Genomic DNA, 22,254 nt, shown 5'->3' on the forward strand with positions numbered 1-22,254 from the left:
GTTATGTAATTTGAAAGCCTGCTGTGAAGAAGTGGTAAATAAGAAGCCAAAAACACCATGATATGAAAGGTGGTAGGCCGTAGATACTTGATGTGTTCATTGGTGGCTTAAAGATATCTCCTACATCGACCACTGAATAAAGAAGTTGGGTACCACGAAAGCATCTTGGGAAGAAGTCATCAACGTAACATTGTATGAGGTTTTTCCCCAGGGTGGGACAGTTGAAGATGGTTTAAAGATGCCCCCTGCAGGTGTTCATCAACCACTGGTTCAAGACAAAAAGTCGAGGAGTTTGAAGTGGTCAATGAGTGATCATCAATAGATCATATGACAGGTGGTAAGTCTTAGATACATGATGTGCGTTGGTGGCTTAAATATATACTCTGCAGATGGGATTAAAACCTTGTATGCTTTGAAAGCCTTCTAAGAAGAGGTGGTCCTGTAGTGGTGACCCCAGGACAAGTGCCAGTAGCACCTAGTAATGAAAGGGGGGTTAAAAAAGACCTACGTGGTCCTCGATTTATAAAGATTTGTGGTAAATGGTAAGGAGGCATCCATTCAAAAGTTTGATATGGGGCATGATAGTTTTCACTTACCCCTTTGTGTCCCTTAGGTTCCACACCTACTTGTGGTTCACCTCCCCTATCTAAGTGAGCTAAGCCTGAGAGCTTTGGGGCATGCTCAGAAGCTACGCTTTATAAAAGGGAAGGCCAAATGTCTTTTGCTGGACCTCCTGCGTCGAAGTGTCTGGATCATATCTGGAACCCTTCTAGTTTTTTTTTCCTTTTGAGTAGGAATGAAGCTTGAGGAAGGGGTTAAAATAGCTTCATATTCCTTTCTAGCTTGGAGGATTCCATTCTACATCTCGGAACAAAATGTGTAAAATGCTAAGACATTGATGGCTGGTTGTACGTCAGGTTTATATAAAGTACAAAATAGAGATGGAAGTCATATAATTCACACCGTTAAACCGTAGAGTAAAGCAGAACATGTCAAGTGTATCGGTGGAGGAATAACTCACAATGATGTCCCAGGAGCCCAGGCCTTTCCCCCATTGCTGCCATCACACTCCATCGCTTGGCTGCCTCGGTGAGTGACATGCATGGCTGCACATGAGGGAAGCAGCATCGTCTCTTTCTACTATGCCTGACCCATAATCCCACAAGTCACTTTTGTTTCCCTATTACAACTGAACCTCAAGGAAAGGTGAAAACCTAATAAAGCATCAATATATCTTCTCTGCACTGCTCAAAGGTTTTCCAATCTCCGATATTCATATATGTCATAAATACTTGTCAGGTGTGGGTTCGACCTCTGGACCTATCATGAAAATGAAGGTCTATTGACCTATCATGTTCCCCTCTTGCATGGTGATGTGGTATACAAAAACGGGTCAGCTAGACCTTGTGGGCGCTGACCACCGGTGTGGGAGTATCAACGGTAATTAGAAACTGACTCAACTCCAAAAAATAATAAAGTTAAAATTAATATAAATTGTTAAGAACTTAAAACAAAATATTAAAATCCTTCTAACGCGTTTCGGGTCGGACGACCCTTTCTCAAAGATAGTAATGATACAATTCCTAGCTTTGAGAAAGGGTCGTCCGACCCGAAACACGTTAGAAGGATTTTAATATTTTGTTTTAAGTTCTTAATTTATGTGTTAAGCTATATTAATAAATGTTAATTTTAACTTTATTATTTTTTGGAGTTGAGTCAGTTTCTAATTGCCGTTTGTCAGCGCCCACAAGGTCTAGCTGACCCGGTTTTTTAATACTATACAATATCGGTTCCCTGCCTGTGAACCGGTTCTTCTTTTTTGGGCTGAAGGAGCAGCTGATTGTGTCCGAACCTTGGATTCATCAAAAGACTACCACCCTACAAAAATGTTATATGCAAACTAGTCAAGGTGGCCTACGGTGAGCACCCCATTGGGGACCGTTTTCTTCATCTTTTTTCCTGTACCTGACAATATTACCCGAGGCTCCGCCCTCCATTGTCTTGTTTTTGTTTTCTTTCTGCTGTGGTCAAACTGACCACATGGTCTCGCTTGAATAGCCAATGGCATACTAAAATTGGGTGAGCAAGCAAATAGAGCTCCCAACTGACATGAAATCAGAATAAACCTTACCTATTTCGGGTCAGTTAGGATTACCAAAATTATTTAGATTTGCCAAATGCCAGAATAATAAGAGGGAGAGGGAATTTTAGGCATTTTTATTATTTTCTGCAAAGCTGTTTGGGACAGCCCATATGATGGTGTAATGTAGTTAGAAGCTTCTGATGGGTTTATCAGCAACATCTGAGTAAATTAGAGACACACCTGTGGATGTATTGCAAAGGACACCTGAAACCAACTGATACATAGTGTAACATCATGGGAAGGTCTAAAGAAGTCAGCCAAGATATCAGGAAGGGAATTGTGGACTTGCACAAGTCTGGGTTATCCTTGGGTGCAATTTTGAGAAACCTGAAGGTTCCAAACAATTAAACACAAGTACAAACAAGATGGAAATGTCTAGCCATCATACTGTTCAGGAAGGAGACGAGTTCTATGTCCTGGAGATGAACCTGCTTTAGTCCAAAATGTGCATGTCAACCCAAGAATGAAAGCCTTGTGAAGATGCTGAAGCTGGGAAGAGAGTGTCATTATCCTTAGTGACTTGAGTCCTGTATCCACGTGGGCTGAAAGGCCACTCTTCCAGGAGGAAAGCCATTACTCCAAAAGAAACAAAAAGCCAGATTCATGTTTGTAAATGCACAGGAACAAAGACCTTACTTTTTAGAGAAAAGTCTCACAAAACTAAAATTGAATTGTTTGCCCACAATGACCATCATTAGGTTTGGAATAAAAAGGGAGAAGCTCATAAACCTTAGAAGACCAACACATGGGGGCAGCATCATGTTGTGGGGGTACTGGTGAACTTCACAGAATGGATGCATCATGAGGAAATAACATCAGACAGGAAGTAAAAGCTTGGGCACAAATGGGTCTTCCCAATGGACAATGACCAGAAACTACTGGAAAACTGGTTACAAATTTACTTAAGGATAACAAAGTTAAAGTTTTGGAGGTGCCATCACACAGCCCTGATCTAAATCCTACTGAAAACTTGTGGGCAAAGCTGAAAAGGTGGGTGTAAGCGGCTACCAATCTGGCTCAGCTACACCAGTTCTTTCAGGAGGAACAGGCCCAAATTTCGACCAACTATTGTGAGAGGCTTGTGGAGTCTTCAAAACGTTTGACCCAAGTCATACAGTTCAAGGGGAATGGTATCAAATACTAATGAAATGTATGTATAAAAATGCCTTAAAATTATTTCTCTCTTATTATTCTGGCATTTGGCAAATATAAATCATTTTGGAAATCTTAACTGACCTAAAACGGGAAAGGTTTATTCTGATTTCATGTCGGAGAGTGAGAAAAACATCATGTATGTCTTTTTATATTGTGTATGAAACTTCTGGTAGGTGTGGGTCCCAGAGTGGGTCCCATTAGATCTTTAGAGTGGTCCTTCCAAAACTGATGATAATGGGGGATTGAACGATGGGAGGGGGTGAAGGCTAAACCTGACCTGACACCTGAATCTCTCAATAACTATGAACTCAACCTGCCCCGACCTCGGCCTGTATATAGGCTTTGTACCTGTGTGGTCCCTTGGTGCCATGAACCTGTAGGACCTAAACCAACTGGGATAAGCTGTCACCCATTCCGGTGGTTTACCAGTAGATAAGTTAAAGGGTGAAAATAGGGGAGGTAACTTAAATAACGCCCTTAGGAGTAGTCCAATATCGAAATAGGGGAAACAGTGCACCCATTCTCGATGAGTTTCTCACATCCCATTTGATATTATCCTAGTACGAAAATTCCAGGATTTCATTTTTTTTGGTTGGAAATTTTTTACACCTTTTCTAGAAGTAAAAATCCGTTTCTTAAACAAAACAGGGGGTCTTCATTATTAGGGACAAAGATGGATGAAAAATACAAAAATATCAACGGAACAAAACACCATCAGAATGTTTTTTACAAGTCCGTAGCTCCCCATGGTTTTCTGCTCAGCTGCTGATTTTTAAAAAAAAATTTTTAGTGGTAATGTTCAAGTTTAATGGTTTGAACAACGATTTTTATACCTATTTCATCCAACCAGTTGTTTAGCGTCTGCAGGATGTGCCTGGCCATAAGCATCTCCCTCGCTCAAGGAACATTTCCCATCATTATCTCCGTGGGGTTAAGTAGTTTAGCAGCATAGAATTTTATGGTACTTCATGATGAGAAGAGATTGTAGAGGATGTGGAGGCTGGAGGAGCAGTACTATGTCTACCGTGCAGAGATGATGGATGGACTGTTCACTATTAATGCCCCTGTCTGCCTCTATCAAGTAGAAGATGAAAGACTGTTTTGTGCTTTGTCTTAACGTTGGTCAAAACTGGATCAGAGCAAATAGATCTCATTATGATGTTAAACTCAGTGAAACTCTCAATTACCCCGCCCACACACAGTGATTGACAGTGAGAGTCCTAATTACCCCGCCCACACACAGTGATTGACAGTGAGAGCCCTGGTTACCCCGCCCACACACAGTGATTGACAGTGAGAGTCCTGATTACCCCACCCACACACAGTTAATGAATGAGAGTCCTGATTACCCCGCCCACACAAACTTTACTTACCATCTACCCATAAGATTACTTACCTTGTACTTACCTCAATTACCTTATATTCTAATCTACACATAACCCTGCTTACCATCTATCTGTAACCTTAATTACCTTGTACTGTACTCTAATCTACCCATAACCTCAATTACTCTGTACTCTAATCTACCCAAAAATGTACTTACCATCTGCCCATAACCTTAGTTACCTTGTACTCTATTCTATCCATAACCCTACTTACCATCTTTCTATAACCTTACTTACCTTGTACTGAAATCTACCCATATCCTTAATTACCTTTTACTCTATTCTACCAATAACCTTAATTAACTTGTACTCGAATCTACCCATAACCCTACTTACCGACTATGCATAACCTTACTTACCTTGTATTCGAATTTACCCATAACCCTACATACCAGCTATCCATAACCTTACTTACCTTATACTGTAATCTATCCATAAAAATTAATTACCTTATACTCTAATCTTCCCGTACCTTACCTTACTTACAATCTAGCCATAACCTTTGTGCTGTAATCTACTCATCACTTCAATTGCTTTGTACTCTAATCTACCCATAATCATCTACCCATAACCTTACTTACCTAATACTCTAAGCCAACCATAACCTTAATTACCTCATGCTCTAATCTAACCATAACCTTACTTAGTTTGTATTGTAATCTACCCATCATTTCAATTACTTTATGCTTTAATCGATCCATCACTTTTCTTACCTCGTACAGTAATCTGCCAATAACTTCAGTTACCTTGTACTTCAATCTACCCATAACCTTCCCTTGTACTTCAATCTACCCATAACCTTCCTTACCTTGTACTGTAATCTTCCAATAACTTCAGTTGCCTTGTACTTTAATCTACCCATAACCTTACCTACCTTTGTCGGTCTCCTCCTCTCCCACTCAAGTTCAGCCATGTCCTTTTTCCAAATCTATGTGATTTCCATAGAGGAGGAAAAACTATTATCTAGTGTCAGCTATGTCCAGCCAAGAGGCAAGCAGAACAGGTCATAGTCATCTCTCTGATCTCCATTCGCCCCCCTCACTCTTGGACACCGTCTAATGACATCACTAATGTTAAAGGGATTTTCCAGGATCAAAATATTGATGACCTTACACCCAACATTCCCCCACACTCATCTATAGAAAACCAGTTTTGCCCATTTCTCATATGGCCTGGTTGCAATACCAAACACAGACACTATAAAATGTACAGCGCTCTTCTTGGCGAGTAGTGAAGGGACCTCATGTCACATCCAAACATTCAGTAACTTCATACAGCTTCTCCCAGGGGTGTCGGGTGTCTATAAAGTTGCAACATTTCAAGGTTTAACATTTAAACAGCGCCACCCTTCTCCATAGGTGATATCTGGTACTGCAGCTCATCCATTGTTATCCTGCTAGCATTTTTCATAACGAATGAGAACGACTAATCGTTACAATAAGCAAAAGAGAAAGATCTGGAACAAATCAAGTCCTTCACATATAACATTTAGTAAAAATAGTTCTTAACTGCGATTGTATTATTCTCCCGATGGTTAATTTCGCTTGCAGCCAACTCCTGGCAGATAGTGCGGCTGGGAGAGACGTCTTATCTCCATAGTAACAAGAGAACATGCGGCGGCGTCTGATGCGGCGCCCGTCCTGCACTAGTGGTATCAATGTACTGATATGTATAATATAGTCTCTTTGATGGGGTTGCCTTTTATGTCTTAAAGGGATCGTACACCCATCTTCTTCCTAGGCTTAATGTAGTATCAGGGAGTTATATTACTAACAGAGATCACATAAATCCCTAAATACTTTGTATCAACTTCTTAGAATCTTCACTTCTAAACATCAGTGTAGTGTGAAATTAAAGGGATTTTCCAGATGTGCAACATCCTTGGCGGTCCAAGAAAGCAAAGAGTTCAGATCTGCATCCCTGGGGTCCTAGTTAAGGAATCAGTTGATGTCAGAATCCCTGGTGGTCCAGTCCAGGAATAGGGTCAATACCAGGACTCCTGGTGATCTGGACAGTAAAGTGGTTAATAATAGTATCCCTGGTGGTCTAGGAAAGTGAGGTGTCTAATAAAACTAGTTGCAGGTGGTCTAGGGTAGTGAGCGGAGGCAATTTCAGGATTCTTGGTGGTCTAAACAGTCAAAGAGTTCATTAAAATACCCCTGGTGGTCCAGGAAAGGTAGAGGTTTGTCAGCATCATTAATGATATAGGGTAGTAAAGGGTTATTGCCAGGACACCTGGTGGTCTAGACAGTAAAGGGGTTGATGCCATCATGCCTGTTGGTCATGGGCTCGTTGCAAGAAGGTGGTCTAGAGAAGGTCCAGGACTCCTGGTGGTCAAGACAGTGAAGGGGTTGATGCCATCATACCTGAGGTGGTCTAGAGAAGGTCCAACACCGTTAATGATCTGAGGAAGTAAGGGATCAATACCTGGATTCCTGGTGGTCTGGACAATGAAGGGGTTAATGGCAGCGACCCTGGTGGTTTAGGAAAGTAAGGGGTCAAACTTAACCAATAGTAGGATCTTTGTTACTACCACAGTTACTCCGCACATAAGGTAGGAGCTGTGGGAAAGTCCAATGCAGAGAGCTAAGAACACAGCAGTGTGAGGTGGACTTCAAGAAACTAATCTTGTGTAGGGATTCATAGGAACAAAACTGAACACTGATACCGATCCAGGATGTTTACGGTGGGGGATGAGCCCAAACTTCCGGCTGAAGTTTGGGCTAGGAGACCTAAACCTGCAATGTTCACCATAGACCCAAACATTGTGGGTAAGGGTCTGCTCATCCCAACACTTGTGCTGGATGTATTTTTCACAGTCCTGCTGCTACTAACACCATACACAAGGATATGATTACACATCTCATCTTTAAGGAATCTTCAGCATTACCTGTACGGCTAGTAGCATCATGTCCCTCACTCCTGGGTCACATGATGAGATTTCTTGTGGTTCTTGTTGTTGCTCCCACGTGTTTACTGTTCCAGGAACTGCTAAATCATTTACCATGACTCCGATATGATTAGAAAAGCGAGTGCTTCCTGCGTGGATCTCCTGCTTCACATGTTCTGTGACCTCCCCCACGCATAGAAATAACGGCTAAATATTTATACGACCGCGGCGAACGACTTTCTACCATCTGGGGGGAAAACTCATCAATTCAGTTTCCATGACTTTTTATTTATCAAATGTAACAAATATTTGCAACCGTAAACATTTCCAGAACTTTCTGAAGGTCTGTGACTACTATGGAAAACATACTTTAATTTTTATTTTTTTTTAATTGTTATAGTTTTCACAGTAACTGATCCATAGCTGCTGCTAGCTTGTTGGCTTTGCTGTGTAGACTGTGACAGATGGAGCAGAGTCATCTCCGTCATTGTAGTTTTCACAGTGACCACTAGAGCATTTATAATAGATGGGTAGATCTGTAGATGCAGCTCACTTGTTGGGTTTGCTGTGTAGACTGTGACAGAAGTAGCAGAGTCATCTCCATGATTGTAGTTTTCACAGTTACCACTAGAGCATTTGTAATAGACTAACAGATCTGTAGCTGCAGCTCACTTGTCAGCTTTGCTGTGTAGACTGTGACAGTGGAGCAGAGTTATATCCAAGATTGTAGTTTTCACATTGACCACTATAGCATTTACAGGTGGTCCCCTACTTAAGAACACCCGACTTACAGACAACCCCTAGTTACAAACGGACCACTGGATATTAGTAATTTACTGTACTTTAGTCTTAGGCTACAATAAACAGAGATAACAGTTATTAAATGTGTCTGTAATGAAGCTTTATTGTTAATCTCGGTTCTTATAACAACCCAACATTTTTAAAATCCAATTGTCACAAAGACCAAAAATATTCTGGCTGGAGCTACAATTATAAAATATACAGTTCCGACTTACATACAAATTCAACTTAAGAACAAACCTACAGACCCTATCTTGTATGTAACCCGGGGACTGCCTGTATAATAGATGGACAGTTTTATAGCTGCAGCTCACATGTCGGCTTTGCTGTGTAGACTGTGACAGCAGGAGAAGAGTCAACTCCATCATTGTAGTTTTCACAGTGACCACTAGAGCATTTATAATAGATGGATAGATCTGTAGGTGCAGCTCACTTGTCAGCTTGGCTGAGTAGACTGTGATAGAAGGAGCAGAGTCATCTCCATCATTGTAGTTTTCACAGTGACCACTAGAGCATTTATAATAGATGGATATATCTGTAGATGCAGCTCGCTTGTCGGCTTTGCTGTGTAGACTATGACAGAAGGAATAGAGTCATCTCCATCATTGTAGTTTTCACATTGACCACTAGAGCATTTATAATAGACGGACCGATTTGTAGCTGCAGCTCACTTGTCAGCTTGGCTGTGTAGACTGTGACAGCAGGAGCAGAGTCATCTCCATCATTGTAGTTTTCACAGTGAATACTAGAGCATTTATAATAGATGGACTGATCTGTAGCTGCAGCTCGCTTGTAGGCTTTGCTGTGTAGACTGTGGCAAGGGAGCAGTCATCTCCATGATTGTAGTTTTCACAGTGACCACTAGAGCATTTATAATAGATGGATAGATCTGTAGATGCAGCTCGCTTGTCGGCTTTGCTGTATAGACTATGACAGAAGGAGCATAGTCATCTCCATCATTGTTGTTTTCACATTGACCACTAGAGCATTTATAATAGATGGATAGATCTGTAGATGCAGCTCGCTTGTCGGCTTTGCTGTATAGACTATGACAGAAGGAGCAGAGTCATCTCCATCATTGCTTTCATGAAAAAATAAGCTGTAAAAGAGCTAGTACCCCAAATTTTAGTTATCCTTTAGTCAAAGGATGGCTAAAGGAAACTTCTGATACTTCTGGTTGCAAGTGATACAGTGACACACAGCCTGGCCAATGTGTGAGTCTGAACAAGACGAAAGCTTTTCATGCAAAATCGGTTTTAGAGGACTAGTCGAGGTTACATACCCATTTCCAGCACAACTGGAGCAACAACAGTTTGGACTGAATAGATCCAGACCCATACCGAATCTTTAAAACAATTTGGCGAAGCTCCTGCACAGTGAATCTTTGATAATTTGATTGATCTCTAGGGGTGAACAACTGATCAGTTGCCGCTCCGGTTTTCCGCTCGTAACTGAGTATGTAATGATTGGTTGTCTATAGACCATAAACTCAAAAGCTTTAACTCTAAATTTTTTTGTTTTTTTTTTTTACTACCAAAACATTTACGTGAGTAGTGTAATAAATCCCCCTCAGTGAGTTATTACTGATCGGCTAATGATTAATAATCAGCGACTAATTGTCCAGGCAGGACGTAGTGGAAATCGGCCCCGGTATCTGACCGGCTTGGCTGGATCCTCACTTCAGTCCTGTACATATCTATATAATTTATGGTCTGTCTGCTCAGCGCCGGAGAGTCCCTGTGCCAAAAATATAAACTTATCTTTTTGTTAAAGTTTTTGTGCCTGCAGTATTCACAGTATCTGTCAAATTATTGATGGATACATTTGCATAAGATGATGTATGAAGTGTAGCTGCTATCCATTATTTCTTCTATGTGACAGCCATCTCCTTCGATCGTTCCCCCATCTACTACATCATTATTTTCGTAGCCCTCATACAAGACAAGCCAGACCGCGCATTCCTCCGCTCTTCGATAGGCCGGACTCTTCTGCTCCCATTAAACAAATGCTTCTAGAAAGGCTCCACTAGTGGGCCCAGGGATTACTCTAGGAATAGGGTCCATCAAAGACTTACCAAGTTTGAAGTCTAGGTGTATCTCCTCAGCTTTGATAATTAGGTGGGCTCACAGATTAATTTGATCTGGTTGGACCTTTTTCTAGTTTCCTTTTCTTGTTTCTTGTCTTTAGGTGCTAATAATGATGAGCAGACCTTAATAATAATAATTCGTTATTTATATAGCGCACACAGATTCTGCAGCACTGCAAAAAGTTTGCCAAATCGGTCCATGTCCCCAATGAGGCTCGCAATCTAATCTACCTACCAGTAAGGTTTGGAGTGTGGGAGGAAACCAGAGGATCCGGAGGAAACCCACGCAAACACAGAGAGAACATACAAACTCTATGCAGATGTTGTGCTGAATGGGACTTGAGCCCAGGACCCCAGCGCTGCAAGGCGCTAACCATTGATCCACCATGCTGTTGGGCCCACGGATTTGTCTTATCTGGTGGGCCTGTTGACCTATTGCTTACAAGACATTGCAGAAGTCTCATCCCTCCTTTTCTTTTCGAAAGTCCAAGCTTTTCTGCCCCAAAATCTAATATTAACCAGATGCTTCTTCCGAATTTCAGACTGACTCACTAGAACAGTGATGGGCAACCTTTTGAGCTTGGTGTGTCAAAATTCGCCAAAAAAACGAGCATAACTCGGGTGCTGTGTCACCTTTAGGAAAAACCTAATTTTGTAATAACATGTCCAGCAGCGGCCTCCCCTTATTAATAACATGTCCAGCAGCGGCCTCCCCTTATTAATAACATGTCCAGCAGCGGCCTCCCTTTACTACTAAAATACCCCTAGCGCCCTCCCTTTACTACTAAAATACCCCTAGCGCCCTCCCTTTACTACTAAAATACCCCTAGCGGCCTCCCTTTACTACTAAAATACCCCTAGCGGCCTCCCTTTACTACTAAAATACCCCTAGCGCCCTCCCTTTACTACTAAAATACCCCTAGCGCCCTCCCTTTACTACTAAAATACCCCTAGCGCCCTCCCTTTAAATATAACATAATAATAAACTTACATACTTACCCAGTGATGTCTTCTTCCCTGTAGCTGTACTGTAGGCGGCTCGGCTCCTCCAGGTTGCACCGCGCGCCTCGGGTCACGTGACTCACGTGACCTGACGTCAGGTCGCCTCAGTCACGTGACGAGCAGCGCGCACTACAGCCTGGAGGAGCCGGAGGAGTTGCAGAAGGTGGGCGGACCAACGCGGCGCCGGACAGGTAAGCAGGGGGCAGAAACACAGGGTCAGGGGCGGGACATTACCACAGAGGCAGCACATTACACAGGGGCAGAAACACAGGGGGAGCACATTGCACAGGGACAGAAACACAAGTTCTATGATAGGTGCTATTTAGTCACGAGGAGACAGACACGGGGGAACATTTACTTACCCGGTTCAGCGGAGTTCCTGAAAGTGCATTGTCCGATGATTATGCACTGTGCCGCAATTCACTAAGATCGTGCTCCCGATATCCTGCATGTGTCGCTTCCCCGCTGAGGTCCCCGGAGTTCACCTTCTTCTTCCTGGTGCATGTAAGTGCATGTCTTGCGACGCAATTTGAAAATTAAATCCCGCGCTCAGTCCGAATCAGTTGGATCGTCCGACGGCACGCCCCCCGATTTCTGTTGCATGGAAGCCAACGCAGCTGCGCCAGAATCCGATCGCGTGTGACACAATCCCAGCGCAGACACCTGTTAAATACCTGTCAAAGCTGTGCAAATCCCGAAACCGACAAAAGTGCGATCTGCAGCCTTTAGTAAATAAGCCCCATTTAGTTTCGGTTTCACCTAGTTTGGCCAGACCATGGACAAAGATTATTTTGGTTACCAGAACCCCTGCCGGTAACACCTGTAATCGATGCTAGCATTAATACCATGTGTTAACCCTTTAAATGCCGCTAATTTCCCTAGAATCATCGCACCCCATGACGTCATCAGGGAAAATGGTAACATTTAAAGAGTTAACACCCTTGATCGGTGCCGGCACAGACCACGGATGTCACCGGAGGGAGTCCAAATGTTGAACATTGCAGTTTGGGTTCACTCATCCCCAGTGCTAATATCTCTTGATTAGTATAAAAGTCCATTTTCTTTCACTCCTTCTCTTTGTTAGATGCCGCCACTTACTCTATGGTCGCCACCACTTACTCTATGGTCGCCACCACTTACTCTATGGTCGCCACCACTTACTCTATGGTCGCCACCACTTACTCTATGGTCGCCACCACTTACTCTATGATCGCCACCACTTACTCTATGGTCATCACCACTTACTCTATGATCACCACCACTTACTCTATGGTCGCCACCACTTACTCTATGATCGCCACCACTTACTCTATGGTCATCACCACTTACTCTATGATCACCACCACTTACTCTATGATCATCACCACTTACTCTATGATCATCACCACTCACTCTATGATCGCCACCATTTACACTATGATCGCCACCACTTACTCCATGATCGCCACCTCTTACTCTAGGGTCACCACCACTTACTCTATGATCATCACCACTTACTCTATGATCATCACCACTTACTCTATGATCGCCATCACTTACTCTATGATCATCACCACTTACTCTATGATCATCACCACTTACTCTATGATCATCACCACTCACTCTATGATCGCCACCATTTACACTATGATCGCCACCACTTACTCCATGATCGCCACCTCTTACTCTAGGGTCACCACCACTTACTCTATGATCATCACCACTTACTCTATGATCGCCACCACTTACTCTATGATCGTCACCACTTACTCTATGATCGCCACCACTTACTCTATGATCGTCACCACTTACTCTATGGTCGCCACTACTTACTCTATGGTTGCCAACCTGATGCTGGGTCCGTTCATCTCTCATCAACTACTCCTTCCATTGGCTGAAGACCCCTAATTCCATTTGTCGCAGACCACTCCTAACCCCTTCTGTAGCCCCTCTGTGCACCACGATCTCCTCTATGTCTCTTCTCCCAGGAACATCTGTCCAGAACATCAGTGTGTAAACCTGTTCTTGTGGTTTGAACGCGATGATTTCGAGTTTTCCATGTACTCTGGAGCCACAACCTTCATCATAACCCGCTCCCTGCTGGATGAAGTACTCTGGCAACAACATAAGAGTGATTATTATCCATAGATGACTGGAGGATGAGGACATCTTCATCAAACATGTTCTCCGTCTTCGTTATTTTTAAACATGCTTCGCGTCCTCGATGATAAAAAATACGTCTCCTGCCGCACAATTCTGTGGAGCGGATAAATGGTTTCTAACTATAGCATTAGTCTTCCTATTACCATGTATTTTCAGGTATAGAATGTTGCCAAATAAATTATCAGTAAAATGATGGGTTCTAAAATAGAAGCAATGCTAAAGTTATGCTCAGTAAAAATACTGTAGTGAAATGTTGATGTCACTGGTGGCCAAGACCAACCTAAAGGAGTTGTCCAGTTTTCTGGATCCCCAAACAATGTGTGTGCATTGGCCAGTGGCGATACTATATAGTCCCAGTCCTAGTGGTTCCAGTTGGAACCTGGGCCCATAAGACAGAGAAGAGCACAAGCCGCTCTTTAACAAATGGATTTCCTTTAACATGTAGCAATTTAAGAATTGTAAATTCTTCCACCATATTCTACACCCTAAGATTTTTGATGCAAGCTGCCAGAATTGTCCTCATTAACAGGATTACCCTCATAACCTTCTAATGTTAGACGTAGTAGGAGGTCAGTGCACTGTCAAGACACTGAGATGTCATTGTATAGACATCAATTTTACGTAGACCTGAAGTGCTGTATCTAAGCTACTATTATATATGTATTCACCTTACATAGAGTGGAGCTGGTGTATCTAAGCTGCCATTATATAGGCATCCACCTTAAATAGAGCTGAGCTGGTGTATCTAAGCTGACATTAAATAGGCATCCACCTCACATAGAGCTTATCTGCTGTATGTAAGCTGCCACAGTGAGAATCCTCCATTCACAGTGCGCATGGACCATCCTCCATTCACAGTGCGCATGGACCATCCTCCATTCACAGTGCGCATGTACCATCCTCCATTTACAGTGAGAATGCGCCTTTCTCCATTCACAGTGCACACGCACCATCCTCCATTCACAGTGAGAATGAGTCTTCCTTCATTCACAGTGTGCATGTACCATCCCTCTCTCACAGTGCTCATGCACCATCCTCTATTCACATTACGCATGCATCATCCCCCATTCACAGTGCTCATTCGCCATCCTCCATTCACGGTGAGAATGCAACTTTCTCCATTCGCAGTGCGTATGCACCATCCTCCATTCACAGTGAGAATGTCCCATCCTCCATTCACAGCACGCATGCACCACCCACCATTCACATTACACATGTGGCATCCTCCATTCACAGTGCACATGCGCCACCCGTCTCTCACAGTGCTCATGCACCATCCTCCATTCACAGTGCGCCATAATTTACACTTGCACCTTTGCTAGCACATCTGTACATGATACTTCGGATTTCATTGATTCAAATAACCCTGGGTCACGCTTTTGGAGATATAACGGCTAAATGTAATGTGAATTAAGCTTGAGTGTAGCACTTGTACCTGTTCCATTTTCTACTTTCTAGAAGTAGAAGTTCTGTCTACACCGATTTTCCTAAAGACGAGCTGCTTATTACTCCTCCTGTTATCTGCAGTGGTGGCACCAAAATCTCTCATGAACTGAATGATACTTTATAGCTCGGCTGTGATTATGTCCACGACTGAAGCTGTGAGCCCCTGTCCGCAGCAGCCGAGAGTAATTGTGTTCCTAGTATATAGCAGAAGATCTTAACAATGAGATCTGCTTTCTTAGAGAGCTTAAAAAAAACATCCATATAGTCGGTAGAGCCGGGAATGGGGCCAGTTCAATCCTGTCGGAAATGGACCGATCCCATCAAACCATCAGCAAAGTAATTGGGTCACCGTGGATAAGAAGTTCTGAAGCAATTTAGAAGGTGAGAAAAGTAAGTTCAGACCAACAAAGAGACTGTAGTAAACATGTCACCCACAAAAACTGTTAGTTATGGGGCTTTTTACATTCTTGCCAGAAAACGGATGTACAAAGCGTGATAATTACCCCAATGGTGTCACATTACAGATTTAGATTAGGTCTTTCCTAAGAAATGGACTTAGTCCTCACTACAGCCAAACCACAAAGTAGCTACCTCTTTGACTACTCTCTGTTCAGTGACTGCTGACATGGTGGAAAGCAGTACCAAATAGTTAGGCAGAGAAAAGGTCAGGGGATAGACCAAGGTCAAAGCATATGTAAGGCTCCCTACAAATTGTGAGGGTCCACTGAAGATTACAGTCACTTGGAAATCTAAGTTAATGTCAAGCTACTGTGTATGCAGTGAGGAAGCTCATTATATAAATTGTCTGTTGTGGGTTTGCAGTGGATCTCTCCTGTCGTTCTATGGGAAAGATGAAATCCAACACTAGAATCTGCAGCAGAATCAGTTTAGGCGTGGACTTCCTTTCTGGGATAAAATACATAAAGGGTATCCTCTGGACCACCGCGAACGATGACATAAGCCGACACCTGGGACCAGTGTCTAAGTGGCACCCGGTTTTCACCAGAGCCCACCGCAAAGTTGGTTGGACTTGCTGTGGCGTGGTGCCACCAGGTCGCTCCACAGGTGCAACTTTGTCCGCGGTGGCAGCCAAGGTGAGGTACACAGACGTTGAGCAAAATCGTAGCCGGGGACAGGCAGCAGGTCAGGCAGCACAGGATCAGGGTCGGGGACATAGCAAGAGGTCATGACAGGCAGCGGAGGAGTGTAGTCAGGAACGGAACCAGAGTCAAAACCACAAAAGCAAAGAGCATGGAACACAGCTTTCTCTCAGGCACAAGGCACGGAGATCCGGATGGGGACACAGGAAGGGGCTGGGATTCAAATAAAACTGGCAGCCGGTCACTGCCAACTATCGGCACGCTGGCCCTTAAATTTCAAGAAGCTGGAGTCAGCGCTGAATCGCGGAGAGGTAAGTGAGCCGACGGGGGACCGGAGCAGCAGAGAGGGACACGGGTGCACCTAGGACCCAGGAGGTGGGTCGCAGGAGCACCCATGACATAAATTATACAACAGGTCAGGGTATGTAGTAGATACAAGCCAAGGTCAAACCCAAATAATCTAGAAGTCAAGTACCAGAAACACAGCTCTACTGAAACTAGCAATAAAGGAACCCTTTAGTTTGAGCACTTTACTCTCGAGAAAGGTACCTTAAAAGTGTTATGGAATGAGGCTTGGGGGAGCTAGAAAAACTAAAACTTAAAATCTTATACTTATCTGCTCCAGTATTTCAGTTCACCTGTGGCCCAGCCCAACACTGCTGGGACACAGAGGCTGCTGCCGCATCAGTTTTAATGTGTAGCAGACACATTTTATATCAATTTTTAGGGTGTGCATTTTATCAGTTGCCTGGTCTGGGGTCTCCATTGTATCAGTTGCCTACTATAGGGTCTGCATTTTATCAGTCGTCTGGGGTCTATACTGTATAAGTTGTCTTCTATAGGGTCTGCATTTTATCAGTTGTCTTCTATAGGGTGTGCATTTTATCAGTTGTCTTCTATAGGGTGTGCATTTTATCAGTTGTCTTCTATAGGATCTGCATTTTATCAGTTGCCTACTATAGGGTCTGCATTTTATCAGTCGTCTGGGGTCTATACTGTATAAGTTGTCTTCTATAGGGTCTGCATTTTATCAGTTGTCTTCTATAGGATCTGCATTTTATCAGTTGTCTTCTATAGGGTCTGCATTTTATCAGTTGTCTTCTATAGGGTCTGCATTTTATGAGTTGTCTGCTCTAGGGTCTGCATTTTATGAGTTGTCTGCTGTAGGGTCTGCATTTTATCAGTTGTCTTCTATAGGGTCTGCATTTTATCAGTTGTCTTCTATAGGGTGTGCATTTTATCAGTTGTCTTCTATAGGATCTGCATTTTATCAGTTGTCTTCTATAGGGTGTGTATTTTATCAGTTGTCTTCTATAGGGTCTGCATTTTATGAGTTGTCTGCTGTAGGGTCTGCATTTTATCAGTTGTCTTCTATAGGGTCTGCATTTTATCAGTTGTCTTCTATAGGATCTGCATTTTATCAGTTGTCTTCTATAGGATCTGCATTTTATCAGTTGTCTTCTATAGGGTCTGCATTTTATCAGTTGTCTTCTATAGGATCTGCATTTTATCAGTTGTCTGCTCTAGGGTCTGCATTTTATCAGTTGTCTTCTATAGGGTCTGCATTTTATCAGTTGTCTTCTATAGGGTCTGCATTTTATCAGTTGTCTTCTATAGGATCTGCATTTTATCAGTTGTCTTCTATAGGATCTGCATTTTATCAGTTGTCTTCTATAGGGTCTGCATTTTATCAGTTGTCTTCTATAGGGTCTGCACTTTATCAGTTGTCTGCTCTAGGGTCTGCATTTTATCAGTTGTCTTCTGTAGGGTCTGCATTTTATCAGTTGTCTTCTATAGGGTCTGCACTTTATCAGTTGTCTGCTCTAGGGTCTGCATTTTATCAGTTGTCTTCTATAGGGTCTGCACTTTATCAGTTGTCTGCTCTAGGGTCTGCATTTTATCAGTTGTCTTCTATAGGGTCTGCATTTTATCAGTTGTCTTCTATAGGATCTGCATTTTATCAGTTGTCTTCTATAGGGTGTGCATTTTATCAGTTGTCTTCTATAGGGTCTGCATTTTATCAGTTGTCTTCTATAGGATCTGCATTTTATCAGTTGTCTTCTATAGGGTCTGCATTTTATCAGTTGTCTGCTCTAGAGTCTGCATTTTATCAGTTGTCTGCTCTAGGGTCTGCATTTTATCAGTTGTCTGCTCTAGGGTCTGCATTTTATCAGTTGTCTTCTATAGGGTCTGCATTTTATCAGTTGTCTTCTATAGGGTCTGCATTTTATCAGTTGTCTTCTATAGGATCTGCATTTTATCAGTTGTCTTCTATAGGGTCTGCATTTTATCAGTTGTCTTCTATAGGATCTGCATTTTATCAGTTGTCTGCTCTAGGGTCTGCATTTTATCAGTTGTCTTCTATAGGGTCTGCATTTTATCAGTTGTCTTCTATAGGGTCTGCATTTTATCAGTTGTCTTCTATAGGATCTGCAATTTATCAGTTGTCTTCTATAGGGTGTGCATTTTATCAGTTGTCTTCTATAGGGTCTGCATTTTATCAGTTGTCTTCTATAGGATCTGCATTTTATCAGTTGTCTGCTCTAGGGTCTGCATTTTATCAGTTGTCTTCTATAGGGTCTGCATTTTATCAGTTGTCTTCTATAGGGTCTGCATTTTATCAGTTGTCTTCTATAGGATCTGCATTTTATCAGTTGTCTGCTCTAGGGTCTGCATTTTATCAGTTGTCTTCTATAGGGTCTGCACTTTATCAGTTGTCTTCTATAGGATCTGCATTTTATCAGTTGTCTTCTATAGGGTCTGCATTTTATCAGTTGTCTTCTATAGGATCTGCATTTTATCAGTTGTCTTCTATAGGGTGTGCATTTTATCAGTTGTCTTCTATAGGGTCTGCACTTTATCAGTTGTCTGCTCTAGGGTCTGCATTTTATCAGTTGTCTTCTATAGGGTCTGCATTTTATCAGTTGTCTTCTATAGGGTCTGCATTTTATCAGTTGTCTTCTATAGGGTCTGCATTTTATCAGTTGTCTTCTTTAGGATCTGCATTTTATCAGTTGTCTTCTATAGGGTGTGCATTTTATCAGTTGTCTTCTATAGGGTCTGCATTTTATCAGTTGTCTTCTTTAGGATCTGCATTTTATCAGTTGTCTTCTATAGGGTCTGCATTTTATCAGTTGTCTGCTCTAGGGTCTGCATTTTATCAGTTGTCTGCTCTAGGGTCTGCATTTTATCAGTTGTCTGCTCTAGGGTCTGCATTTTATCAGTTGTCTTCTATAGGGTCTGCATTTTATCAGTTGTCTTCTATAGGGTCTGCATTTTATCAGTTGTCTGCTCTAGGGTCTGCATTTTATCAGTTGTCTGCTCTAGGGTCTGCATTTTATCAGTTGTCTTCTATAGGGTCTGCATTTTATCAGTTGTCTGCTCTAGGGTCTGCATTTTATCAGTTGTCTTCTATAGGGTCTGCATTTTATCAGTTGTCTTCTATAGGGTCTGCATTTTGTCAGTTGTCTTCTATAGGGTCTGCATTTTATCAGTTGTCTTCTATAGGGTCTGCATTTTGTCAGTTGTCTTCTATAGGGTCTGCATTTTGTCAGTTGTCTTCTATAGGGTCTGCATTTTATCAGTTGTCTTCTATAGGGTCTGCATTTTATCAGTTGTCTTCTATAGGGTCTGCATTTTATCAGTTGTCTTCTATAGGGTCTGCATTTTGTCAGTTGTCTTCTATAGGGTCTGCATTTTATCAGTTGTCTTCTATAGGATCTGCATTTTATCAGTTGTCTGCTCTAGGGTCTGCATTTTATCAGTTGTCTGCTCTAGGGTCTGCATTTTATCAGTTGTCTTCTATAGGGTCTGCATTTTATCAGTTGTCTGCTCTAGGGTCTGCATTTTATCAGTTGTCTGCTCTAGGGTCTGCATTTTATCAGTTGTCTTCTATAGGGTCTGCATTTTATCAGTTGTCTTCTATAGGATCTGCATTTTATCAGTTGTCTTCTATAGGGTCTGCATTTTATCAGTTGTATTCTATAGGGTCTGCATTTTATCAGTTGTCTGCTCTAGGGTCTGCATTTTATCAGTTGTCTTCTATAGGGTCTGCATTTTATCAGTTGTCTTCTATAGGGTCTGCATTTTATCAGTTGTCTGGTCTGGGGTCTCCACCATATCAGTTGTCTGCTCTAGGGTCTGCATTTTTCTTACATCTGGGGTGGTATTTTGTGCTGTATTGTGATAGTTGGTGCTTCTAGGTTGGTGGATACAAGTGAAGACCCCAGACCATAGAATGTTGTGTACCCCTGCTCTATATTCCAATGTATTGCTGCTAATGTCCTGCAGATGAGCCCGATGACGCTGTATCCATGACCCTGGATCTCTTGATGGCCCCAAACGGAAGCAGTCGGGTCACAGCTCGTGTTTGTTGTCCGAGACGTTGACGTGTAAAGCCTTAATGCTCGGCGCTTGTTACCACTCTGAATAATTGTCATATTTTCTGGAGATCGCGGCCAAATATGGAGGCCGCCTGCACTTTCCATCGCGCTCAATCAAAACCAATCATGAGCCGGAGGAGTAAACAAGTTCTGATTGCCGCCTCCATGTCAAGCGAGGAAAAACAAGGATCCGCACGACACAAACAAATTAAACATTAATAGCTGATGATATTAGGGCAGATATGAGCAGGATGCATCACCGGCTCCTGGAACATTAATAGCCGCTCACTCCAAAACATATTTAGTCTCCATTAGATAATGCGAGGAAAAGGAGAAACATGCGTAACGGACTCTTATATAGATCTTACTAAAGGGTGGAGCAGAATTTAGAAGAATTGCTCTTTATTTTATTTTTTGAAAAAACAAACAGCGCCACCCTTGTCTGAGGTTGCATTTGGTATTGCAGCTTAGACCGTTCAAGTGTATATTTCAGTAGCACAGACCATGGGATGGAGTTTATTTTATAATATGTAACAGCATAGTACATAATAATAATAATATTTATATAGGGCCATTATATTCCGTTGCTTTTTACAAATCATAGATTGTTATCACTCACAACAGATCCCGTCCCATTTTGGGGCAAACAGGAATATGTCTAAAGAACATGCAGAGCTGCAAACAACACTAGGTAGTGCCAGTTAGATTTATATTCCAAAATTGTAGCAATATTGTAAAAATTGTAGCAAGTTCATTGTGGGCGTGTCCTCACACTGCTGTGCTCTTAACTCTCTGCATTTAGCTACTCCACAGCCCTTCTTCTCTATGCAGGAGCAGATTAAGACCACAGTGGACCCTGGGTTGTATGAATATTACAGCCCTTACAAGTCTGGAATCACTTCCTACATCTGGTACTAGAATCAGCTTCTTGTGGAATGGAGGATGGTGTCCCTTCTGTCTGGTTTCAGGACCTTTGGAGGACCTTCAAAGGTCCTGCAATGGATCTTGTGTACATGTGTATTGAGAGCAGGAACAGATGTACAAGGATTTCATGGGTATAAAATTTGGTTAGGGTGACCATGGGCCCCCTCGGAGTCTTGGGCCCTGGGCCACCGCCCAAACCACCAATATTATACTCCACTACTGGTTCTATGTAAAAGATGTAATATTTTTTGTTGATAGAGAAGAGGAGGAGCTGTGGAGCAGCTTAATGCACAGGACTAGTGTGACGACACGCCCCCTGTGGAATATAAAGTTTATTATTCACAGTCCTGCTGCTACTAACAACACTCATAAAGGTTGGATTACACATCTCTCCAGGGACAATACCTAACACTGGCTTCAGCTTTGCATGCCCAGGACTGCTGAGACATCACTTTTAAATTCCAAATTAATATTAGTACAAAAAAAAAAAACTGGAGTACCCAAAAAAGGACACAGGAAGAACATTCAAACTACATACAGATGTTACTTGACATTGGACCTGAATCCAGAACCTAATGAGAAAATCACTGATCGTTTAGGATCCGGGTCTGTGCCAAACATTGCGGATTCAGGTCCCCAAAGCCAAACCATGAGCCAAAAAATTTGAGTTCGGTGTTCGAGCAAAACCCCCACCCCCCCCAAGTAACACCTGCGATTGGTGCTGTTGACATTTAAGGGGTTATAACTCGCAATCGGCACCAGCACCAGACACAGCTGCTACCAGAGAACAGTCGGATT

At 42.5% G+C, this 22,254-nt stretch overlaps 1 protein-coding gene across 1 annotated transcript in view; it reads left to right on the forward strand.

Moving 5' to 3' along the window:
• The window catches only part of LOC140121017 (spermatogenesis-associated protein 7 homolog), a 287,164-nt gene that overhangs the window by 155,372 nt on the left and 109,538 nt on the right, over window positions 1-22,254 (forward strand). The window lies entirely within an intron of this gene.

This window comes from Engystomops pustulosus, chromosome 3 (assembly GCF_040894005.1).
Source record: "Engystomops pustulosus chromosome 3, aEngPut4.maternal, whole genome shotgun sequence".
Classification (NCBI taxonomy): domain Eukaryota; kingdom Metazoa; phylum Chordata; class Amphibia; order Anura; family Leptodactylidae; genus Engystomops; species Engystomops pustulosus.